A 26,481-nucleotide genomic window follows, 5' to 3' on the forward strand; every position below is an offset into this window, starting at 1 on the left:
ACCAAGGCAAAATCTATTTTAGGATGCATTAACAGAAGTATAGTCTCCAAATACCATGAAGTACTAGTTCTCTTCTCAGCACTGGTTAGGCCTCATTTAGAGTACTGTGCCCGGTTCTGAACACCACACTTGAAGAAGGATGCCAACAAACTGGAGCAAGTTCAGAAGAGCACAAGGATGATCAGGGGGCTCGAAACCAAGTCCTATGACTAAAAAAACTAGGCATGTTTAGCCTTGAGAAAAGAAGACTGAGGGGTGATATGATAGCACTTTTCAAATACTTGAAAGATAGTAATGCAGAGGAGGGAAGGAATCTGTTCTCCCTCACCCCAGAGTGCAGGGCACATGACAATGGACTCAGGCTACAGGAAGCCAGATTTTAGCTGGATATCAGGCAAAACGTCTTAGCAGTATGACAATGGAACCAATTACCTCAGGAGGTGGTGAACATTCCAATGATGGAAGCATTCAAGAGAAAATTGGACAATCATCTGACAGATCCTCTTTGATTTGGATTCCTGTATTGAGCTTGGGGGTGGACTCAGTGGCCTTACTAGCCCTTTCCAACTCAATCATTTAATGATTCTATGACTAGTTCTGGAAAAGAGAGTGTTTTCAGCAGGCTTAGCTTCTTGGGTTGCCCATTTTACACAACAGCTTACAGTAAGTTTCAGGAACCCTCTTCTTTTGCAACTGGCTGCCCTACTGGTGTGGCATATATAAATACATGCATGTGTGCACATGTGCATGCAGAGGTATTGTTGCATTTCATATAAACTTTGTTTCACTTGTCAAAGCTAGTTGAGAAGCTGCCAGAGCATATTTCAGCCTGTGGAATCTATACGTGCTTCATCAATTGACCACAATTAGCAATAGTGAATTATGCAAAATTTACAGAAACACCAATAGGATTCTAAGCACTGAATCCACATAAGAAGCTTTGATTTTATTTTAAGGAATTGAAACTATAGTGTCAAGCAAAGCCAGGTGTAGCAGTAATAGTCTACAATAGCAATAGATAGCCCCAAAGAACCCAGAATCCAGTAGAATGAATAAGGCGGTGAGTAAAATCTTTGAGTAGCAGCCTCACTCACTGTAATAAATATAAATCATCATAACCACCCTACCAATAGAAATTTCAGTGTATGGATACACAGCAGGAAGCCACAATTAGTCAGATCCACAAAGAGTTGGACTCCACTGTTGATGCAGAGCCTATGGTTGTGCCCAGTGCTCTGGACATATGTCATAATTTATTGGATGAGTATCAGTTGTTATGACCTGAGGATGTGGACAAGGTGCTGGGATCAGTTCGTGCCACCACTATGCAACTTGACCCCTGCCCATCGTGGCTAATAAAGGAATCTGCCAGGGGGGTTCACACCTGGATCCTGGAGGTCATCAACTCCTCATTAAGAGAGGGAGTGGTCCCCACCCTGTTAAAGGAAGTAGTGATTCGCCCACTCCTAAAAAATGGCTAATCTGGACCCAGGCCTAGTGATCAAATTCCGACTAGTGGCGAACCTCCCTTTTCTGGTCAAACTGTTGGAACATGTGGTGCATGAGCAGCTCCAGGCTCTCCTGGATGAAACAGATTATCTAGATTTATTTCAATCAGGTTTTAGGCTGGGTTATAGGACAGAGACTGTCTTGGTCGCCTTGTTTGATGATCTCTGCAGGGAGAAACACAGGTGGAATGCATCCCTGTTGATTCTCCTGGACTTCTCAACGGCTTCCGACACCATCGATCATGGTGTCCTTCTGGACAGATTGGCTGGGATAGGAATGGGAGGCACAATTTTATGGTGGCTCTGCTCCTACCTGGCTGATCAAGTCCAGAAGGTGGTGCTGGTGGACAGTAACTCTGATCCATGGCAGTTGCGTCATGGGGTTCCTCATTTCCCTGCCTTAGATGGGGTTACACTCCCCCTAAAGGACAGGGTCCACAGCTTGGGGGTGCTCCTTGAACCCGATCTGATCTTGGAAGCCCAGGTGGACTCGGTGTCCAGGGGTGCCTTGTTACAGCTGTGGAGAATATATAAACTTCACCCTTACCTGGATGAGTGGAGCCTGGCAACAGTCACACATGCAATGGTAACAACCAGACTGGACTACTGCAATGCGCTATATGTGGGGCAGCCTTTGAAGATGGTCTGGCAACTGCAACTAGCACAGAACCGGGGTGTGCAGCAGGTAAGTGGTGCTGCCCCAGGGACTCATATCAAGCCAGTTCTGAAAAATTTACACTGGCTGCCAGCTGCTGCTCAGGCCCAATTCAAAGTGCTTACTATGACATATAAAGCTCTAAATGGCTCAGGACCTGATTACCTAAAAGACCACCTTCTTCCATATGAGCTGCCCATCCTCTAAGATCAGGCCAGGAGGCCCTTCTGAAGGTGCCATCCCTGAAAGAGGTAAGAGAGATGGCATGCTGAAATATGGCCTTCTCGACTGTTGCCTGCCAATTTTGGAACACCCTCCCTATAGAGATCTGCCTGGCTCCAAAATTTTTGGCTCTTCGGTGCCAAGCAAAGACCTTTCTGTTTAGCCAGCATTTTAATTTAATAGTATTTTTTTAGCTGGCCATGTGAGCAGCAGGATTTATTAATATTAATGTTTTAATGACTGTTTTTAATATAGGGTATTATAATATTGCCTTTTAAAAATGGTTTTAATGTTTTTAAAGTTTTAATATTGTTGCACGCCACTCAGAGACTACTAGTAATGGCATGGTTAAAAAAAAATCTTGTAAATAAATAAATAAATAAACAAAACAAATTTACTATGTACTGCATTTGATTAGCAACCTTTCTTCCAAGAAGCGCAGGTAGCATGCAGGTATCTCCTTCTGCATTTTAGTCATCACAACAGGGTACACCAACAGTACTGGTTATCCAAAGATCATGAGTTTCACAGCAAAGTGCAGATTTTGAACTGGGTCTCCTCAGTCCAATACTCTAACTCCAGGTGGGCAAAGCATAACCCTCCAGATGCTGTTGGACTGCAGTTCCCATTGGGTATGTTGGGTAAGATTAATGGCACTTACAGTCCTTTGGGGAGAGATGCACTTTGCGCTCCTTCCCTAACCACTGGCTTTCATTAAGTAGCTATCATGGGAGAGAAATAAGAGCATGAACTTGAACATAAAATGTAAAGGTCATATGTTGGAATCCAAGTAAGGGCTTGTCTAAACCATTTATTTGTAGCAGGCAGGAGCAGGCTAAATAGGGTCGCTTTGAGGTTTGTATACCATTTGGATGTGAGGCATTTGGATTTTTGGCTCAAATACAAATTGCATACTAGCCTCAAAGTGACACTGTTTGGTCCCTCAGTGTGCTGTCAATTTGTCAATATCATGAAGTAGCTTAAGAAGAGAGCCACTTTAGGATATTGGCAAATTAATATATTCTTTGAAGAGAAAAGCAAACAAATATTTGCTTATTGCCCCTTCCTATCCCCTCCCATTTCCAGGAGGAAGTTTTCCATTTGTCCTTTAAAAAAAAAGTGATGCAGTGCATCTGCAATACTGTAATACAATTCCCTCCCCCAACTTTCTTTGCCCATAGTAGTAGTAGTTTAGTCGTTTAGTCGTGTCCGACTCTTCGTGACCCCATGGACCAGAGCACGCCAGGCCCTCCTATCTTCCACTGCCTCCCGGAGTTCTATCAATTTCATGTTGGTTGCTTCGCAGACACTGTCCAGCCATCTTGTCCTCTGTCGTCCCCTTCTCCTCTTGCCGTCACACTTTCCTAACATCAAGGTCTTTTCCAGGGAGTCTTCTCTTCTCATGAGATGGCCAAAGTACTGGAGCCTCAGCTTCAGGATCTGCCCTTCCAGTGAGCACTCAGAGTTGATTTCCTTTAGAACTGATAGGTTTGTTCTCCTTGCAGTCCAGGGGACTCTCAAGAGCCTCCTCCAGCACCACAGTTCAAAGGCATCAATTCTTCGGCGGTCTGCTTTCTTTACGGTCCAGCTCTCACTTCCATACATCACGAAAGGAAAAACCATAGCTTTGACTATTCGGACTTTTGTTGGCAAGGTGATGTCCCTGCTTTTAAGATGCTGTCGAGGTTTGTCATCACTTTCCTCCCCAGAAGCAGGAGTCTTTTAATTTCGGGGCTGCTGTCTCCATCTGCAGTTATCATGGAGCCCAAAAAAGTAAAATCTGTCACTGCCTCCATATCTTCCCCTTCTGTTTGCCAGGAGCTGATGGAACCAGGGGCCATGATCTTAGTTTTTTTTGAGCTTCAGACCATCTTTTGTGCTCTCCTCTTTCACCCTCATTAAGAGGTTCTTTAATTCCTCCCCACTTCCCTGGGTGGATGAGAAATCAAAGAACATAGAAAATGGTACTTCTAGCTGTAAATACAGCATGGTCAATATTTCCAAAAATCTGTTCAAGAAAGCCAGGGCCACATGCTCAGTTTAGTTCCTCACTTCTGTCCCTTCAGATGATTGTCACTGCCACCAGCAATATGCAGCTGGTTTTGAGCTTTTTAAACTTTCTATAAGGCTTGTGAAGGAGATCTTCCTGAAGATATCAATTTGATTCCAGAGATTGGAAAAACGACATTTGAGGACTTTCCCCAAAATCTCCCTCTCAGTTTGGCCACTGGCCACCACAGTGACTGTTAGGTTGTGGGAACTGTAATGCAAAGAGGTAACTTTTCCAAACACTGTTGGCCTGTGGGAGAAACACACTACCCTTCATGTTTCTAGCCTGAGAAAACTGGTTACTTGTCTGATGTCAGCAGCCCGCCACTAGAGTTTTGTTAGAGGTTTTTTTTCTTGCTCACCAGAGATGCTGAGAGTTGATAATTAAAGATACAACCAGGTGTGATGGTGCTGAGGAGGGCTGTCAATTCATTCTCTCCTTTATGGCAAGAAATAAAAGATCAAGCTGTTCTTTTATGGGATTCTGAATTGACCAAGGCCTGGCTGCTAAAATACAGGTACAGGTTGCCAGGCTTGACTTGGGAACCTGCTTTTAAGCTTTAGAAAATATGCTTTTGAAAGTATACCCTCACTAGAAAAATAGGAACTTTTTAAAAGAGCTATAAGGTTTAAGCCTGCTGTGCCTGGATAGAAATTGAAATTTCATTTTTAAAAATGTATAAACACCATAGAGTTTTCATATTGTGTGATTACAAACACTTTCTGCCTAAATACTGTATATTAACATATTGTTAAAAATCTCTCTCACTTGCCATATCTCATTTTTTATTGCAAAGCTGCAGCATCATATGTTGCACACAGTACAGAACTGATCCTGATTCATAGTGTAGGCTTTGGTTGTATATGCAACAAGTTGGGGACTGTGCTTTGGAATAGGTAGAAATGTGAACTTCTCCTCCCAGTTTCTCTCTCCAAATATGTGAGGACAGAAAGAAGGGATAAAGTAGTAGCTGCTACCCTCCCCATTGTCACTGAAGTAAATGCCACCAGGATTTAGGCTGTTGCTTGACATTAGTACAATCAACAATAAAGATTCCAGTTCAATCCATAGAATAATAGAATTTCCATATAAAGACATATGCATTTAACATTAAAATAAAGTTAATTTTGTTGTTACAATGGAAAGGTGACCATATCTCAAGAAGAAAGTGTAGTAAACACCAATAAATTGTTTATAAAAGCATATATACCAAAGAAGAACTTTTGTTTAGTATAAATTTGCTTCCAATGTGTATGCCATTGATGTTTAATGGCTCTTCATGTATGTTTTTAAAGGCGACATGATGTGCAGCATTGTGGAAGGTAATACCTAGACTCTGCACATGTGGTTAAACATTGAAGGCTAGGAAGCTGGCTTGTTAAGAAGATATGAACCCCTCCCCCCAAAATGTGCATTACATGCAGTGATTCTTTTCTCAGGCATTCAGAATGTTTGACCAGAGCCTGGAAAAGTACATCCAGAGTGAGGGTTCTTGCAGGTGCAGAGCAAAAATTTACTTTTCCCACTTCTGTTCTGGACAAAGTAGTTTGCTGCTACAGTTGTTGTCAGTTATTTCCCAATAGATGTCTGGGCCTTGAACAGTTTATAACAGGCAGCAATGAAAACACACAGCCTTTCTTGATAATGGTATCCCATTCACGGACAGGAAACGCGGCTCCCCAGGTGGTGCTGAATTACAACTCCTAGCTCTGATGATTTGGAGGTAATGTGAGTGGGAGTTTCAGAACATCTGCAGAACCACAGGTTCAAGGCCTGTTCCCACTGCTGAAATAAAGTGAAAGAGGGATCTGTTTCTTGGATTCATGCTAAAGTCACATGAACTTTATCCTAAATTTAAAAGTTTTCATGACTGTGTGTGTGTCCTTACTTTGCCACTGCCACCTCCTCCTTGGACTACCCACCTCAGGCTCCTTGCTGCTATCACTACTGCTGCCACCACCACCTCCATCTTCTGTCAGGTGGATCCATCAGGGAAGTGGTGGGGAAAAGGGAAAGGGAAAGCAGGAGGATAAGAGGGGCAAGCGGTGAGGGTGGAAGGGTGTGGGGACAGCTGTCTGAGGGGTGGGTAAGTGGGTGAATGAGGCTGGGGGAATGAGAATGAGGGGGGTGACCAGGCAGACAACTGGGTAACTGGTTGGGTGCTGGCTTTTTCAGCAATCCCGGTACTTTTGTTTTATTTTTAAATTCCTGCTATCTGGTGGCAGGATTTTTTTAAAGGCAGGTTGGGTTTTCACACATGCAGAATCAATTCTAATGAGAAAAAGTCATTCCCCTGGCACAATGTTTTGTGTGTGCATGTACTTCATGTGCACATTAAAATTAAAATCATGTTCTTTAAAGGAGAACCTGGTAGAACAGTGAGAGGAGAGGTTTGCCAGTGGGATTGAGTCCTAAATGAGCTGAGAAAAGCTGTATCTGTTAAATTATGGCCAGTTGTAGAAATCTTAAAGATTCTCCCTCATGTTACAAGTTTGAAGGATGCAGTATGTTTAAAAAAGCTAATCTATCCCCTTCCTTTATTTATACCTTGCATTTACCGCTGTATAATTACATTTACTCCGATTAGTGATTAAAGATTATTATTTTTTACATGGAAAATTTTCCAAACTATGTTGTTGACGTTTAGGTTAAATAAGATATGCATCGCAAGAGTTCCATTGGTAGATCAAAGCTCTGTTCCTCAACAGGTTAATTAACATTCATTAATTAGCACAGCCAAGATACCCAATAGAACCTACTGTAAGCTAGAAAATTCATTAAACATTATTTCAGACATATCTACTTTTAAACTTTCAAATGAGAAAAAATGAACTGTTTTAATTCCTCCCTTTTATCACAACATTATCACAACATTATTTAATAAGAACAAAATGAATTTAATTTTCCTACATTACATGGGTTGCTCCAATAGTTGTCTGAAATATTTATAATATTTAGCAAGGGACAAAATAGCTCCTTTTGCAGTGGAACTCTGATTTTTTTAAAAAAAAACACTCATAGGGTTTGGCCTCACTAAGAGTGCAACTACACTGTATTTTATTCATAATCTGTATTACATTTGAAATCACTGTCAGTGTTCACACAGGGGCTGTAGACTGATTTGGGAGTTCATCATTCATACTGGATACAATGCGATTCACATTCCAGCCCATAGCCCTCCTTTTTTCCTTCCTTCCTCTGGTCCCATTTCAGCTGATCCTCTCTTCCTTTGTCCTGTGTCTGTGGATTCTTTTCTGGGGCATAAATATAGGAATTTATTTATTTGTTTGTTTGTTTATTTGTTTGTTTATCTGCCAACCACACTACCCAAAGGTCTCTGGGCGGCTTACAACAATTTGAATTCAATAAAAAAAAAAAACAATTAAAATACAGTTGAAAATACAACGCTCTAAAAATTGCCATCAGGACCCACAGGTAATATTATTTCAATTAAAAACCTTCTCCTGAGGGTCCTTTTGGCTTTGGCCCAACCACTTCATTAGCTCTGGAGCTACTTATACTTATCCTCTGCTCTTCCTCAGTAGCATGTTGGACGCCTTTCGACCTGAGGGCCCCATCTTCCAGCGTCATATCTTTTAGCCCACTGGTTCTTAACCTTGGGTTACTCAGGAGTTTTGGACTGCAACTCCCAGAAGCCTTCACCACCAGCTGTCCTGACTGGGGTTTCTGGGAGTTGCAGTTCAAAAGCATCCGAGTAACAAAAGTTAAGAACCACTGTTTTAGCCTTTTGTTTCTGATCATGTGGCGTTCTTGGCAAAGATACTGGAGTGGCATTGCCAGTTCCTACTCCAGGTGGATTGTGTTTAGTCGGAACTCTCCACTATGACCTGTCCATCCTGGGTGGCCCTGCATGGCATAGCCCATAGCTTCTCTAAGTTACTCAAGCCCCTTCGCCATGACAAGGCAGCAATCCATGGAGGTGGTCCCATCACCCCCTGAAAACAGAAGGGGAAGATATGGAGGCAGTGAGAGATTTTGCTTTCTTGAGATGCCTGATCACTGGAGATGGTGACAGCAGCCACGAAATTAAAAGATACCTGCTTCTTGGGAGGAAAGCAATGAGAAACCTAGACAGCATCTTAAAAAGCAGAGACACCACCTTGCCGAAAAAGGTCCGCATAGTCAAAGCTATGGTTTTTCCAATAGCGATATATGGAAGTGAGAGCTGGACCATAAAGAAGGCTGGCCGCCAAAGAAATGATGCTTTTGAATTGTGGTGCTGGAGGATGCTGTAAACACGGCACGTGATATAATATCCAAACGCGGCCACGATGTCGTAAAAGCGTTTCCTAAGAAACTGCTTTTACACGGAACAGAGAGGGGTCCAGGATGATCAGTTCCTACTCAGGTAAAACCGGGTCCTTTAATTTTACCCTAGGCAACTTTTCCACCCTTTCTCCCAAGTCTGCTACGATTTTTAAATAAAAAACTTCTAGTCATTCTAGAAGATTTACTCCTCTTTATCTTATATGTAGGACCCTAAATTGGTAGCATGCGCGCGGCTTGACTAAATAAATCAATTTTAAATTAGCCAATTAACTAGAGTAGCTTGACGGTCTATTCAAGAAGCCAACGTACAGACAAACAGCCTTTTTATATTTTATTAAAAAGATAGAGATTAATTTGAAACACATTTAGATAAGCCAATCTTTACACAAATAATCATTTCCAAATTACCCCAGCCGTTACCAACAAACATTTCCTCTATAAAAATGAAAATAACAACCAATCTTACTACATTTCTAAATAGGATTTTATCTTACGGTTAATTAGAAAAATAAGAGTCCTTTAGTAGCTTTTCCTCTGCTGAAATTCATGCTGCGTTCCGGCAGTCGTCCGGGCTGTGTCTCCGTCCATCTCCTTCTCCTTCTCTCTTCTCCCATCTTTCTTAAATTAACAAGTTATGTCCTTGTCCGTCGGAGTTGAGATAAGATAAAGGTCATCTTGCTCTTCTTGACTTTTTTTCTTTAGCTGGAGAAGAACTGACCTTGTACATTTTTTCTCTCTAATTAGCACCTGGACACAAACGGATTTCTAGCTTTTTCGTTGCTGCTCTTAAATAAATCCTATGATCTACAACTCTGTTCTATTTTCATAATCAAATTCATGACAGAGGAGACTGTTACTGTACCAGTATTATAGGAAAGTTGATCAAATGCTCAGTGTAGATGGGCCTCAGGGTAAGTTTAAGAATTTTCAACCTCACTCATGACAATTTTTTATCGGATTGAAAGAGAATGGCAACTTTCACATGGGAGACATTTCCAGCAGAGCATTACAAATGACCCAGGTAAAGATGGCGCAGTGGTTAAAACGCTGTACTGCAGCTAAAACTGTGCTCACGACCTGGGGTTCAAATCCCAGGTAGCCGGCTCAAGGTTGACTCAGCCTTCCATCCTTCCGAGGTCGGTAAAATGAGTACCCAGCTTGCTGGGGGGGCAATGTGTAGCCTTTATAATTAAAATTGTAAACCGCCCGGAGAGTGCTTGTAGCGCTATGGGGCGGTATATAAATCCAATAAATAAATAAATAAATAAATAAATAAAGGTTTCCCTTGACATTTAGTCCAGACGTGTCTTTCTCTAGGGGGCTGCGCTCATCCCCATTTCCAAGCTTTGGAGCCAGCGTTTGTCCATAGACAGTTTCCATGGTCACATGGCCAGCACAACTAGACACAGAATGTCTTTACCTTCCCACCATAGTGGGAAGGTATTTTTCTACAGTGATACCTCGTTAGACGATGACCCTGCTGTACGATGAATCCGCAGGATGGTGACTTTTTGCGATCGCTATAGTGATTCGTAAAACAGTCATTCCTATGGGGAAATTCCGCTGGACGTCGATTAGGTCCGTGCTTCGCGAACCGTTTGTTCGCAAGATGATGATTTTTCCTGCTCCGAAAAATGGCTGCCCTGTGTTTTCCGGACCCATGCTTCGCAGGTCTGCCATTTTAACAACTGATCGGCGCTCAGAAAATGGCTTCCCCTATGGGCGATCTTCGCTGGACAACAAGGTAATTTCCCCATTGGAACCCATTAAACGAGTTTCAATGCATTCCAATGGGGAAAGGCTTTTCTCATGACAACGATTTCGCTTAACAGCAATTCTCCTGGAATGGATTATCGTCGTCATGCTGGGCACCACTGTACTTGCATTTTTACATGCTTTCAAATTGCTAGCTTGGCAGGAGCTAGGACAAGCAACAAATGACCTACTCAGTGCTATATTTGCTAGCTTATTGCAAGAATGTTTACTGCATTTTACAATAAGGCACCTGTCATAGAAATTTGCAAAAAAAAAAAAATCAGTTTCATGCATGTAGAAAATCTTTCCAAGATATACAAAAGAATTACTGACATTTTGTGGTAAGGATTTTGTTTTGTTTGTTTTGTTTTGGTGTCTCTCTCTGTGTGTTTCTGTACTTCCTCACTTAAGAGGACAAGCCTGGTCAGAATCTCCATCCCTAATAATAATGCCAAAAGGTTCTATTGCAGCATCAAAAACCTTTTAGTTTACAATATCTTTATCATTATCATTATCATTATAATGGCTTCACTAGCTTGCTGCTCCCTTTTGTCCTATTGTCTACCCTTTCCCTTCTCGGAAGAGGTGCATGCTCAGTAGTACATCAGGATGGGAGGCAATGGCACAGAAGGCAAGCAGGGTGGAGAAGTTGGGGTTGTAATGATTTCCAAATCAGCAACAAGGTGTTAAAAGTAAATGGCAATTCTCCAGATTGCTAGCTGGTGGCCTTGTGCTTTGCCCTGTCTTGGCTCAAACCACTGAGTATCCAAATCCTTCTAAAGTTGTACTTTCCAACACCTCCTCAACAGCTTCCAGGACACAAAAGTGTGATGTAACTGTCATACCAACTTATATCGAAAACATGCAAAAGGGAAGAGTACTCTTAAGATTACATTAGCATAACATGAAAAGAACATACTTTTTAATATTCATGGTTAATTTAAGGGTCTCCATTTTATAATGCAAATGTAGAACACACACACATTGAGTTCTGCTGCCCTTGAATGCCAGAAAGAGCAAAAATCTTATTTGCAAATTTAGATAGAAGATTTGCGGCCCCATTACTTGCTAAAGCACCTGTGGTTTTGTCTAACGCCTTCTTGCATTTTTCAGCAAAGATGCCCCACATTGCCATGGTCCTCTATTATTTTATGATGCATTTGAGCCTTATGGTTAGAGGAAACCTCTATGTCGTTTTTTCCTATTAGTAACTGGCAGGATGGTTTGAACAGCAACAAGACCTCTTGCACAACTCTTCTGCTAGCTGAACATAGAAGAAGACGTTTATGTGTGGCAGCACTTTTGATGTGACTAAATGACATGGGAGCTCAAATATCTTATTCTAGATTTGGAACGGCAACATAGCAAATGAAAAAAATGCTAATTCAGTGCCATCCTGCAGGACATCTTGCTTTGGAAATTTATGTGCTTGGTCAGGACAAAATGAGCTGAATGTTATAGTGTTGCAATTTAAAAGTTGTAATCGTGTAAGACGGAAGTCCATTATTTAGGCACATCATTGTTTTGCTTCAAACAGCATGCAGCCAATGGTGCTGTATACAGAAAATATGTGCACACCAAGGTTTGTGACTTCAGTTCTCTATCTTGATAGGCTGTATAGATCCACCTTTTAGAAACACTGGCCTATTAATTCACTGAAATGTACATAATTAAGTAACTTACACTGAATGAACATTTACATTTAACACATAGGCAAATAAAGATTGGTGATTGTGACATTTGCTCCTTGTGGCCCCTTTTTCTCTTCCAAACACAGAACCCATGAAGTCAAACAAAAAAAAAAATCATCTTTTCACACGCTGCCACCAGTTGATTTCTTTAGCAACATACTTTACTTAGGAAAGACAAAGGTCCCTTCATCACTGTCTTTTGAATAAAACATGTTTATTGATTACAGATGTTTCTATAATAATTCATAAGTATCTTCTTCAGGTTCATCAAGCATCAACAACAATCTTCTATATTATCTTATAGGTTACTATTCACTCCTCAGACTAATCACACCTCAGATCTCCCAACTATTTCCCCCCCTCTCTAACTCTCACTGAACTCTACTCTCTCCCTTCTCCTCTCAGGCTCTGCCTTTTTAACATCTCTGGTGGCACCACCTCTCAACCACATCAGCATAGAACATGAATAATGCATAACCTATTCAGCATAATAAGGGTGAACACCACATAAATGATTGGCTTGTTTTAGATGCACTAAGTTATCTGAATCTATTTCTTAATTCAGTGATACGCTAGATAGGGGTTTTTGCCTTGCAAGGATTTAAGGACTACTTGTTCCGCCCCTGCCAAAAGCAATTTTCTCCCCTCTACATGTATGTAGTCATTAACAGGTAACATTTAGCATGCATCTGTGCACATTGTACATTTTTGGACCTGCAAGAATATGTGATGGATAAGCATTGCATTGTTCCTGCATTTAAGCTTGAAATATAAATAATTTTTCGATCTTAAATGTTTGCAATGTTACATTTTTAAAACTAAAGATATATCTCATCAAATTATTGCTAATAATATATACAGAAATAATAAATATATTTAATTAAGTTTTGCATAGCATTGAACTCTTTGAAAAAGGTAGCAGTTATACTATGTTTCTAAAACCAGATTCCGAGAAGAACTGCATTATGAGATCTGAAAAGTAAAAGACATGATAATGAATGCTTTAAAAAGATCTGCTGAAAATATGTATCTAATGAGTTAGGGGACGAAGCCACAGAAATATTTCAAACAACTGTATCATTTACAAAACTTTAAACAAAGCAAAATAAGACTGGATATACAGTGGTACCTCAACTTACTAATGTCTCCACTTGTGAATGATTCGAGTTACGAATGGCTCAGTTTGCAAAAAGTTGCTTCAACTTGCAAACGGAGCCTTTTGGTTTGACTTACGAACCAAAAACCCCCAAAAAACTTTCCTGGCCTTTTTTTTATAAAACCTAAGTTCATCTTAGGTCAAAAGAAGAAAAAAATAAACAAAATTTCTCCTCCTAGTGGTAGAGTACAGATTAATCAGCTTTGCATTAGTTCCTATGGGAACTAATGCCTCTACCTACGAACATTACCTCGACATGCGAACAAAAAATAGCAGATACGGATTAAATGGTTTTCAATGTATTTCTATGGAAAAGTTTGCCTCAATTTAAGAATGCCATTCCAATACGGATTAAGTTCGTAAATTGAGGTACCACTGTAGGTCTTTGCCTGTCAACCGTTCACCTGAAAGCTGCTGCTGGATGAGTGCTAAGTGAGTATATTTAGTTCTTCCCCCCACTGTTTTCTCTAGCTGTAGGTTTTGATTCACTCAATCTCCCTGTACTCCCTTTCCTCTCTCAGATTTTTCAATTTTTTTCCATTTGAAAAAAATAAGTATTAATGAGGATCTTCCTGAAGAATTTGTGTTGCTCTGGTTAGAACTAGTTATTAATATAATTTACAACATTATATAAACACATTAGAGACCTCTTTAAAATATAAGTATTTAATACAAACCTCTCCACCAGTTTTATCCTAATTAACATCTGGAACAAACAAAACACAAATTTTTTTCACTGAAGTGCAGTAGATAAAATGAATGTAACAGCTGTGGTAGTACACTTATGCAATCAGTTCACAAAGAATTGAGTCCATGTGCCATTCAAGAAGAATTATTATTGAACTATATTAATAAGAATGAAAAGCAGTAGCAAGGTAGCACAGCACCTGTCAAAATGACAATCTCTGCACTCCACTTCCTAAAGGACCTCAGTTGGACAAACTGACCCATGTCTAGGTGTTGAGAGCCACCTTATGGCACAGAGGGATGTCTAAAGAGAAAAATAGCTTTTTAAATTCTAATCCTCAAGATTCTTTGGCAAACACCATTACAATTAAACTGTATTAAACCCTGTTTTTCAGTGAAGAAACCACTGACCTATTTTGTTTTTCCATGAAGAGACATAAGAACATGCAGGCAAACATTTTGCATAACAGATAATCTTGCAAGAAGGAATTTACTTAGTAAAGTAAATAGCAAAATAGTGTTTTTACAGGAATGGTGATTTGCCCAGTTATGGGTTTTTAACAGCATCATTAACTATTTAAATAAATAGAATTGTTTCTTGAGTAAGTCTGGTAATGAAGGCATTTCCAGACATAGGTTTCTTCAAAACAGAAATCAAGAGAGATGGTGCAACAAATCCATATTTTTCTATTTAATAGATTTTTTTTGCTGTAAAGGAAAGGTAGAAGCAGCTATGGAAAATGAAAGAAGCATGTCCATGTGTTTCAGAGTCCAGTCTCACCACTAAGATAAGAATGTTTTACATTGACTTAAATTTGGGTGTTTACATGAAGTGCATGCATGCCTGGAGTAATTTGACAGGGGAGCAGTTTTTTCTGCTCCTCTGCCAGAGGTCTATTTATTTTGGATGTGTTATGAATCAGCTTTCCCTGTTTGCAGTTCTTTGTTGGGGGATGAAAGGCAAAGACCTTTCTCTTCAGGCAAGCCTTCCCTCACTAACTAGCTATGTGATTTTTAGACTGATTGTTATGCTTTACTGCTTTGACTGGGTTCTTAGTATTACGTATATTCTCCATTTTTGTGTTTTTCATTTCTTAGAGTGATTTTTCCCCTTTTTAATATTTGTGTACTTATTGTACTTAGCTTTAATGTTGCCTTTTAATGATGTAAGCTGCCTCATTATAGTCCTTGTTCTTAGCTTTAAATATTATGTTTTAATTATTTGTCATAGATCACAAGCTAAATATGAGCCAACAGTGTGATGTGGCAAAAAAGGGCACTAATGCAGCTATTTTAGGCTGCATTAATAGAAGTATAGTTTCCAAATCTCATGAGGTACTAATCCCCCTCTGTTCAGCACCTTGAGGATCATGTCCAGTTTTGGACACCACACATCTAGAATGATGCCAAAAAACTGGAACATGTTATTGTAAATCGCCCAGAGTTGCCTTGGCTGCCAGATGAGTGGTATGGAAATCACATAAACAAACAAACAAACAAACAAACAAACAAACAAACAAACAAACAAACAAACAAGTTCAGAGAAGGGCAACAAGGATGATCAGGGGGCTGGAAACCAAGCCATATGAGAAAAGGTTGAAAAAATTGGGTATGTTTAGCCTGCAGAAAAGAAGACTGAGGGGTGATATGATAGAACTTTTCAAATATTTGAAAGGCTGTCATACAGAGGAGGGGCACGATCTGTTCTTGATCATCCCAGAGTGCAGGACACGCAACAATGGGCTCAAGTTACAGGAAGCCAGATTTCAACTGAATATCAAGAAAAACATCCAAACTGTTAGAGCAGTACGACAGTGGAACCAGTTACATCAGGAGTTTTTGAGTGCTCCAACACTGGAGACATTCAAGGAAAACTTAGATAATCACCTAGCAGATATGCTTTGATTGTAACCTCCTGCACTGACCCCTTCCAACTTCACTTTTCTATGATTCTATAATTGGCTCACTCTCTAGCTTTGAGTATTCAGCCTCTGGGCTCAGAACGCTTGGACATTACGAGTCCCTGTTGAATCTGAGCCTACAGGCTCCACCTCCAGTGAGGTCTGTTCCAATTGGTTTGTTTAGCATCAGCTGACATCAGTTCTATAAGGCTCGTGATTGGAGGAAGCTAAATCTAATGACTGTAGGAAGCTAAGCCTTCTGTCTGAAGGAGGCCTTTTTACAGAGGCAAAGTGTGGGCAGTTTTGTTCTGTCCTCAGCTTACTTCCCTCAATTTTTAATTTAATGATTTTAGGAAAAAGTAGTGTCTTCTTCACAGAAAAATACAATAATACAAATGAACAGAAACAGTTAATTAAATACCACATAACTGTAGACTGCTTCAAGATCAATTTCAATTGATATTCCAGTTTTTACTGTCAGTTGGACCAGGCCCTCAGACATTCACAACCTTTCTTTGAAATTAGGTGCCATAAAATATTTGCCTTCAGTGCTCAGTTTCTTTTACACACATGGTAAGAACACAATTTTGATCTTAGAGAGAAACATGTGGACATAACTTTGATAGCCAAGATATTCAGAACCAGGGGAAAAAATTAGAAATCAACTGTGAATTCCATAGCCTTGAATGAAAATTCCCTTCTTTAGTTAAGTCTGGGCTGTAGGGAGAAGTCCTGTGTGAGCCATGAATTCTGAGTTGTAAAGATCAGGTGGCAAGTCAAAGACCAGAGAATAAACCAATAATGAAAGAGCAGGAGCAGAGGATGAAAACAGAAGCTGCAGGCAGGGAACAAGCCAAGATTCAGGACTGAAGGGTGACTAGAAATGCAGAGATGAATCAGAGTTTAGGAGGTCCTGTTTGTTCATGCAAGGAATCAGCATGATGGGATATTTTCTCATACTCCTTCCTTGAAGGAGTCAATGGTCAGCCTGATAGGGAGAGCAAGATCAAAACCATAATGTTATTTCTGGAGACTTTAGAGTTGTGCTAATTCCCTCCCCCCACATCTCCATGATCTTGATAAGACAATGACACAGGCAGAAATTTCATGTAATTTCATGACACAATGCTTTTTAGTATACAGCAGTCTAAGTGATGTATATGCATGCACAGCCTGGCATTTAATAATTTTTAAATCATGATAGTATCAAATTCTAAAAGAGGCCCAGAGAAGCAACTTGGCATTTGCCAACAGGGAGAGATAGTAGTGAAACAAGCGACACTGGCAGTTCATTCTGATTACTAGTAAATGGCTTAAATCATGTTGTTTAGTGTAATAAGTTGCTGCAGAGTAGGCCCATTTAGTCAGTGGGGATTTGGTGAGTCCATTCCTCCATGAGTTCATTTTGTTTACTGTAAATGGGCCTACAGTGGTGCCTTGACTTACACACGTCCCTACTTATGACCATTTTGACTTACGACCAGCTCTGGCCGCAAAATTTTGCTTCGACTTGTGGCCAAAGCTTCCATGTACGAACAGAAAAGGGCAGGGGGAAAAGGTGGGAAATTCAAATTTGAAAGGAATGGAGTGTCCACCGCACCCTGGGCCAGGCTCAGCCTCCCAGCGCTGGGCCGCCGCCACCGCACGACCCATCCCTGTCAGAGCTTGTCGGGTGGCAGTGGCGCCTCTCCCTGCTAAAGCTGCCACCACCATCATCGCTGTAACTACCACAGCCCTGCCAAACTGAAAGGGAGAGAGAGCGGGAGAGAGCCAGTGTGAGCGAGCGCTCATTTTCGCAGAGGCTCCAAATCCTGACCAGCCGTGGGTTCCGTACCATGCCTTTTCCCTTTAAGCCTCCTCTTGCCTCTGTGTCTGCAATGACCACAGCGAGGGATTGACCACAACTGCCTCTTGCTTGCCTGCCTGTCCTTCACTGCTCAGTTGATGGACTCCTCCGAGGACAGGGACGGGGCATGGGGCAGAGGCGGCGCTCACCCGGCTGCGCGGCTTCCTTCAGCGCCGCATCCATGCCAACTGGCTGGGCCTGATGGAGCCTCTCACCAGGGAAAAGGCATAATACAGAACCGTGTCAGCGTTTCTTAACTCAAATCGCGGTTTTAGCAGAGTGATTCGCAGTCCAGGCGGTCCAGAAATAACTCACACACAGTCCAGCAGCATTTCCTTCAGCAACCTGTATTTACAACAGTATTTACAGCAGTCTGGCAGCATAACGTGTAGAAGTGATCTTCAAGCAGGAAGAAGATACAACTGACTGTACAATTCACACATATATACATATACAGGACCAATCCGATCACACATTGTATCATCCCTGAGTTGCATCATCCCTGAGTTGCATCAGCACTGCTGAGTCATCCTGACTCAGTTTTAACACACCTGATCATTATGGATTCTCATTAATATACTCCATTCTGCTCAGGCCTGTAATTTTCCTTGACACCCCTCCAAATTTAATGACTGAGCAGAACATATAACCATCTTTTCAGTTATTTCTATGTCTTTCTGTATGTTCAGTGGTTTTGTCAGAATATCGGCTAAATTTTTCTCTGATCCACAATATTGTAACTCAGTTAATTTCTCCTTTATTGCTTCCCTGACATTATGATATTTTATGTCTACATGCTTACTTCTGCTTCACATTTTATCAGTTGTCACCATCTGGATGCACATTTTTCTTCTATATGTACCCCTGAGCCACTAATCTAGCTTTATATTTGTAATCACCATTATTTTGCAATTTTCTCTTGTAAACCCACTTGCTGCCTATTACCTTTTGCCCTGGTGGCAACCTTGTTTCAGTGAACACCTCATTTTCATCCATTGACTTTAATTCATCTTTCATGGCCTGTTCCCATTTCTTTCTTTCTATTTCAGGAAAAAGCATTACCTCCTCAAAATTCTTTGGCTCTTGGTATACAGTATGTGACACACTCTTATTTCTCCCACACCAAACCTTTCTGGAGGAATTCCCTTATTAGCCCTTTCTGACCTTCTTGGTATTTGTCTTTCTTCTTTAACTATAGGTTCACTTCCTGCTTCACTACACTCTCCATCATCCTCTTCTTCTGAGTTGCTGTGACTGGTACTTTCTTCAGCCTCTTCCTTTGGCTCTATCTGATTTCCCTGACTCTTCTGCCTTTCTGTGAAGGGAATGTACACTTGAGAGTTTGCATGCACCTTATCCCAGTTCTCATGTTCACAAAAATTTGCAGATCTGGAAATTACTACATTTTTGTTTCCATCCAGGAAACGATATGCCTTTGACCCTCTTTCATAGCCCAAAAACCTCATTTTCTTTGCTTTTGGTTTTTCTTTTCCTATGGTTTCCTTTGGTACATGTACCCAAGTACTACAACCAAAAACTCTCATATGCTGTATGGAAGGCTCCCTCCCATAGAGCATATAGTATGGGGTTTGCTCTATAGCAGAAGAATACAAGCGGTTAATAATATAGCAAGAAGCAACCACAGCTTCTCCCAATAGGCGTGGCTCATACCAGCATCAGCTAATAGAGCATCCTTCATTGTCTGTAGGACTCCATTTCTATGCTCTACAACCCCATTTTGAAAGGGAGAATATGGGCTGGTCTTCCTATTAAAATGCCTGTGTTTCTCAGCCAAATTTGAAACCTTTCTGGCATAAATTCAGACCCTCTATCTGTCTGTATTTGTGCTACTTTTTTTATCAAAACGTTTTTCCACATAGGCTAACCAATTTCTGAAATGATTGAACACTTCTGATTTGTTTTTCATTAAGTAACAAAATGCATATCTTGTAAAATCATCCACAATGACTAAAACATACCTTGCTCCACCCATAGATGGTGCAAAAGGTTCAATTATGTTTGCATGAACCAGCTGAAAAGGTCGCTGTGTTTGATTAGTACGCTCCCTTGGTCTTTGATTAATCTGAGATTTTGCCAGTTTACAAATATTACAGTCCAGATAGTTGTTACATGATTTCACTTTCACACCCTTAGCAAAACTTTCCATTTTTTGTATTACTCTGAAATTTGCATGCCCCAGCCTTCTATGCAACAGATGTGCACATTGATCATGAAATGGTACATTTTTAACTATATTTGCCACTTTGTTCTCCTTTAGTACATATAAATTGTTTTTTAGTCTTGCTGTGGCACAAATCTCGTTTCCTTTCTTAATTGTACATGTGCTGTTAGCAAAAAACACTATATAGCCTTCTTTATCCAGCTTAGAGGCACTAAGTATGTTACAGTCCAGTTTTGGAAATAGCAGAACATTCTTCATCTCTTTTCTCAAACCTGGTACAAATACATGTCCTTCTCCAGCCACAGGAGACCATTCTCTGTTTGCCAAACTGACGAAGCTGTGCTCTGAAGCTCCTAGAAAAGAAAACAACTTCCTATCATTAGTTAAATGGCAAACAGCGCCGCTGTCCAGGATCCAGATAGTGACCTTGTTCTTATCAGCAGCTGCCTGCACAAGAAAAATACTCCCTTTTCTGTCAGTTTTATTTCTGCTGCTAGAGGCTTGTAATCAGTCCCTCTGAAGATGTCTCTGAGAATTACAGATGAAGCAGCGTTTCACTGCAAATGTCTTGTTTTTTTGTTCTCCCCTCCTAAAAGTAGTCCTCCTTCGCTGTGGGCTGGCTTGTCTTATTTTATCTTCTGATCTTTCACTTCTTTTTCTAGCCTCCTCAAGAAGCTTGCTTGTGATGTACTGAAGAGTTAAATCCCTATCTGGCATAGATTCAAGGCTTGTCACTAATACGTCATAGTCCTGTGGCAGACTGCTTTATGCGACTCAGTAAATTCCATATTTCTCTGTTGAAGTTCATTAAACAGGTTTTTCATATTTTGCAAGTGATGGGACATGCTTTCACCCTCTTCTAGCTTAGCTTTATACAGCTTTCTGATTAAGGATACTTTGGTTCCTGCTGAATCATGAACATAAATTCGTTTCAGAGTGTCCCAACATTCTTTTGCTGAAGTCAGCCCACTTACGTGAGTCAGTTGGCTGTCTTCCAAAGAATTATTGTAGATAGAGCTTTCTCATTTTTCTTTTGTTCCTCCTCGTCTAGGGCAGCAGGGGGATTGTTTACTATCTCCCACAATTCCTCCCGTCTCAGGAACATCTCAGCTTTCACTGACCACATTTGGTAGTTATTTTCATTCAGTCTGATTACAGGAAAACCTCCCATACTGCCAAACGCCTGCATCTTGCTGCTTTTCTCTTGGTCCTCTGTTTTTCTTCCCCTTCTGGGCTCCAAACGGCAGAACTCTCACTTCCCTGGACTCTCTCTTGCCTCTCTGGTACCCACTGGTACTCACCACCTTCCTTGACGCAACGCAGGTATCACAGGACATAGTGCTGGGCCCATAACCTTCTGTCAGTGTTTCTTAACGCAAATCGCAGTTTTAGCAGAGTGATTCGCAGTCCAGGCAGTCCAGAAATAACTCACACACAGTCCAGCAGCATTTCCTTCAGCAACCTGTATTTACAACAGTATTTACAGCAGTCTGGCAGCATAACGTGTAGAAGTGATCTTCAAGCAGGAAGAAGATACAACTGACTGTACAATTCACACATATATACATATACAGGACCAATCCGATCACACATTGTATCATCCCTGAGTTGCATCATCCCTGAGTTGCATCATCCCTGAGTTGCATCAGCTCTGCTGAGTCATCCTGACTCAGTTTTAACACACCTGATCATTATGGATTCTCATTAATACACTCTATTCTGCTCAGGCCTGTAATTTTCTTTGACAAACCGATCTGGCTGGTCAGGATCAGGAGCCTCTGCCAAAACACGCACTCATTCACACTGACTCTCGCCCTCTCTCCTGGTCCCTGTCCCTTTCAGTCTGGTGGAGCTGTGGTGGTGATGGTGATGATGATGGTGGCGCTTTAGCAGGGAGAAACACCGCTGCCACCCAATGGGCTTCTCTGGGGATGGGGCATGAGGTGGTAGTGGTGGTGTCCCAGGCGCCAGGAGGCTGAGCCTGGCCCGGGCCGCCATCGTGGCTGTGTCCGTCCCCCTGCCATGATCCACCTCTCCAGGAGCTGGAAGGAGAGGCTCCTCCTAGCTGGGGCGCTCCGGCTGCTTTCCCCGGCCTCGCCTTCCACCATGGCCAGCCCCGCTGCCAGCGCCTTGACTGCAGTCAGGGAGTGAGTGCCACCGGAGGAGGCTTCAAACTGGTAAGGTAAGGTGCTGCTTTTGGGTGGCTTTTGAAGGGTGGGTTTGGGCTGGGGGGAGTTATGTTTTTGTGCTCTGTTTTTTTTTGTTTTTTTGGTGGTTTTTTTGCAGCCCCAGGGCCTGCCGATGGGGCTTTCTGTGCACTTTATTTTTGTTTTTTTTTTAAAGCCCCAGCACCTTCAGGGCTTGCTCTGTTTATTTTTGGTGTTTTTTTAAAAAGCCCCAGCACCTTCCGATGGGGCTTTCTGTGTGCTTTAATTTTTTTTGTATTTTTTAAAATGCTGGAAAGGATTAATCACATTCCAATGCATTTTAATAGGAAATGGTACGTCCACTTACGACCATTTTGAGTTACGTCCATCTTCTGGAATGGATTATGGTCATAAGATGAGGACCACTGTACTTAGTTTGCTTGTTGTTTTGTTTTGTTTTTCCTCTTTCTTCTTTCTAGTTCTAGTTCTCTTTTTCAGCTGATTCCTTCTATAATTATAAAAGTTATTTTTAAAAGTTACTGTTGCAAGGAATATACAACACCCCCTCTCATTAAGTACCAATTGAAACATAAATGAAATTGAAAGCAGGTGAAGACCTTTCTCTTCAGGCAAGCTTTCCTTGAGTGAATAGCTGCTGAGTGGTCTTTTTTTTTTTTAAATATAGATTATTGTGTCCTACTGCATTGAATGTATTTTGGTGTTGCTTATGCTTTTGCTGTTGTATTCATTGATCCTTTTAGTATTGTCTACTCACTGTTATTAGCTTAAATACTGTCTTTTATTTCTTGTATACTGCTTGGATCCTTTTTAAGGAAAAAAGGCAGGTGAAAAGTAGTTTATATAAATAAAATAAATTATGTCAAAGGAATTAACTAGTTCTCTGTAATTAGCTACTTCCAAGCTCTGGTTAGCAGGCACCAGTAACTGAAAACTGGGGAAGACAGCGGTGACTGGCATCTAAGTAAGGTTCCTGCTAAGCTGGGCGCATGCCCAACTCCACTTCCCTCCACACAGCTGTCTTCCTCCTCCACACAATGATCACGTTAGGTTCTGGTTGTGACAGAACCCAGAGTAGGGGTGTGTGTTGCTGTTACTGGCCAAACCTGGGTTCTAAGATTCTCCCTCATTTTCCTCCTTCATACAACTTCCCATCAGGATTGCTGAACATTTTATATTGCATTTCCAATATCAGTGGTGAATTTTAATTGGTGCAATCCCCTTTGAGAGCCAATTGTGGCAGGTCAGTCTATAAACATGTATTATTATTATGTTTAATAAACATATATAACATAAATATAACATATTTGCAGTCACAGAAACTCATTGCTTTTGCAGTATTTTTCAGATTCCTTGATTGGTTTGGGTTTTGTTTAACTGACCTGGCTGCTCCTTTGATGGGTGATATAAACATGAAATAAATTGTTCAAGTATCTTGCTAGCAGACAGCAAATGCATAATGTGAAACATATGCTACAGTTTCATATAGTTTCATAAAGCTACAACTTGCTCCATCTACATTTATTTTAAGTTTCATAGCCTGAAGGAGATCTGTATTTTCAAACAAGAAGAGCTGTTACTGGTATTAATACAGCATTCCTGCAGAGTACAAATTTTACATGCAGGGCTCAAGATATTCATTAAAATTGTAATTAGACTCACAATTAAATTCAGCCACAGTAGAAACTTTGTATGTAAAGAAGTGTTACTGGAAAACCTTCAATCTGAAAATTAGTTCATCACTCTAAGCTATTTTAATTATGCAGAACTGATTGTCATTGGAGAAGGAATTCTTCCTTACTACTCCAGAATATTGATTAACTTTCCCTCTTGCCTTTCTTTTATCTATTTATTTATTGGCACACAGTATGTTATATATTTCTGAAGACCTAATGGTATTTTGGGTTGTTTGTATAAGTTATATGGAATCTTATCTAAAATTAGATTTAGAAAATGATCACAATGGCTGATAAGATGCCAATACATGTTGCTTTTCCCACAATATCTGAGTTATTATTTCCAGATTCCAGTACATTTTTGTGGGCTTCTCCGGCTTGGCACTGAGAAAGTTCAGCAATCTGCTGTGCTGTAGAAACTCTCCTTAAAGCTGAATGCCACTGTGAATGCTGAATACTTTGTTTCAGTTTACAGTACACATTCCCAACTAGTGGCAGGAACAATGATGAATGGCTCTAATTCTCAAGTCAGGAACTTACTGAAGTTTCAAAAAAATCTGAGCCAAGCTAAAGAAAATATCTGTTGTGCTTTGCTGCTCTGACGCAATTTCAGTGTGATTCTTTGTTGCTGAAACCCAGGTGTGTGTATTTTAAAAGGAGCAGGCTTTGCTGAAATTGTAAGTAACTATGCATATTGCCATCACTCAATATCTCCTTTTGCATAAGGTTAGATATTGATTTATTTAAAATATTTTACTCCTATTATAGCAGAGTTATATGTTCCCTGTAACAAGGTCCAGGTAACAATCTAGCTGTGGCATTTTGGACCCACTTGTGTTTCTGAACAGTTTCCAAAAACAGCCCCACACAGCGAGTGTTACAGTAATCCAGCCAAGATATAACTAGGGCATGTGTCACAATGACCAGATCAGATGCTTAATGTGGTGTAATTATTCTCAGAGCTTAGCTGCTCCAGGAAAATGACAATCCTGTGCACTGAGTAGCAGAGGGACAGAAGCACTTGATCAGACAGAGTGAGGCAATCACCCTAGGCAATAGATGCGAGGGGCTATGGGAGGAGAGCTTTTGTATATGAAACAAAATGTGGGTGGTGTTACATTTCCATGGCACAGCTGTGGCTGACAATGTCATCCCAGCTGTAAGGTGTAAGTTGTGCAACAGAAGTTCAGTCTATAGATCCTTGACTTGTACAAAGCGTTATGCTCCAACTCCATGAACATTGGTTCTTATTCCATACACAATTCCAGAACACTGTACCAAATACAGTGGTGCCTTGCTTAACGATGTTAATTGGTTCCAAAAAAACACATCGCTATGGGAAAACATCATTAAGCGAAACACCATTTCCCATAGGAATGCATTGAAAACCAGTTAATCCATTCCAATGGGAACGGATTAGCGTCCTTAAGCAAAAATCCCTGTAGGAAACATTGCTAAGTGAAACAATGTTTCCCCCAACGGAAAGCCATTCAAAAGCATTGAAACTGGCTTCAATGCTTTTGAATGGCTTTCTGATGTCCGTTTTTGCTCATTTTTAAGTGTCTTAAAATGTTTGAAACCTGTTTTAAATGCACAAGGTGGACTACCGATTCCAAGCATTTAAAACAGGTTTCAAACATTTTAAGACACTTAAAAATGAGCAGAAACGGACATCGTTAAGTGAAAATCCCCCATAGAGAACATTGTTAAACGATGCGGAAAATTCCTCCAAGAAACACATCGTTAAGTGAATTCTTCATTAAATGAAGCAATTGCTAAGCGAGGCACCACTGTAGTCTGAAATTCAATATTGTGTTGTAGTCTTTTCACAAGTTGCCAGTATTAGGAGATCTTCAATCCATAGGAATATGGAATAACACAAGGTGTTTCCTTGAATCTCCAATTTTTAAAGATTATATTTCATGGAAGGGGCCTATAAAGCCATCTACTCCAACTCCCTGTTTAATGCAGGAATATGATCAAAGCATATCTGCCAGGTGATTATCTAAGTTTTTCTTGAATGCCTCCAGTGTTGGAGCACTCACCAACTCCCGAGGTATCAGGTTCCACTGTCTTACTGCTCTAACAGTTAGGATATTTTTCTTGATATTTAGTTGAAATCTGGCACCCTGTAACTTGAGCCCATTGTTGCGTGTCCTGCACTCTGGGATGATCGAGAACAGATCATGCCCCTCTTCTGTATGACAGCCTTTCAAGTATTTGAAAAGTGTTATATCATCTCTCTGTCTTCTTTTCTCAAGGTTAAACATACCCAGTTCTTTCAGTCTTTCCTCATATGGCTTGGTTTCCAGCCCCTTGATCATCCTTGTTGCCCTCCTCTAAACTTGTTCCACTTCATCAGCATCCTTCTTGAGTATTCAAGGTGTGGCCCAACCAGTGCTGAATAGAGGGGAACTAGCACCTCGCAGCATCTGGAAACTACTTCTATTAATGCTGTCTAAAATAGCATTTGCCTTGTTTGTAGCCACATCACACTGTTGGCTCATATTCAGGTTGTGATCTACGACAATTCCAAGATCCTTCTCGCTCATTGTTTTGCTAAACCAGATATCCCCCATCTTGCAACTGTGCAATTGGTTTCTTTTTCTGAGGTGCAGTACGTTGCACTTATCCCTGTTGAATTTCATTCTCTTGCTTTTGGCCCAGTGTTCCATCTTATCACGGTCATTTTGAATT

Source organism: Pogona vitticeps, chromosome 5 (assembly GCF_051106095.1).
Source record: "Pogona vitticeps strain Pit_001003342236 chromosome 5, PviZW2.1, whole genome shotgun sequence".
Classification (NCBI taxonomy): Eukaryota; Metazoa; Chordata; class Lepidosauria; order Squamata; family Agamidae; genus Pogona; species Pogona vitticeps.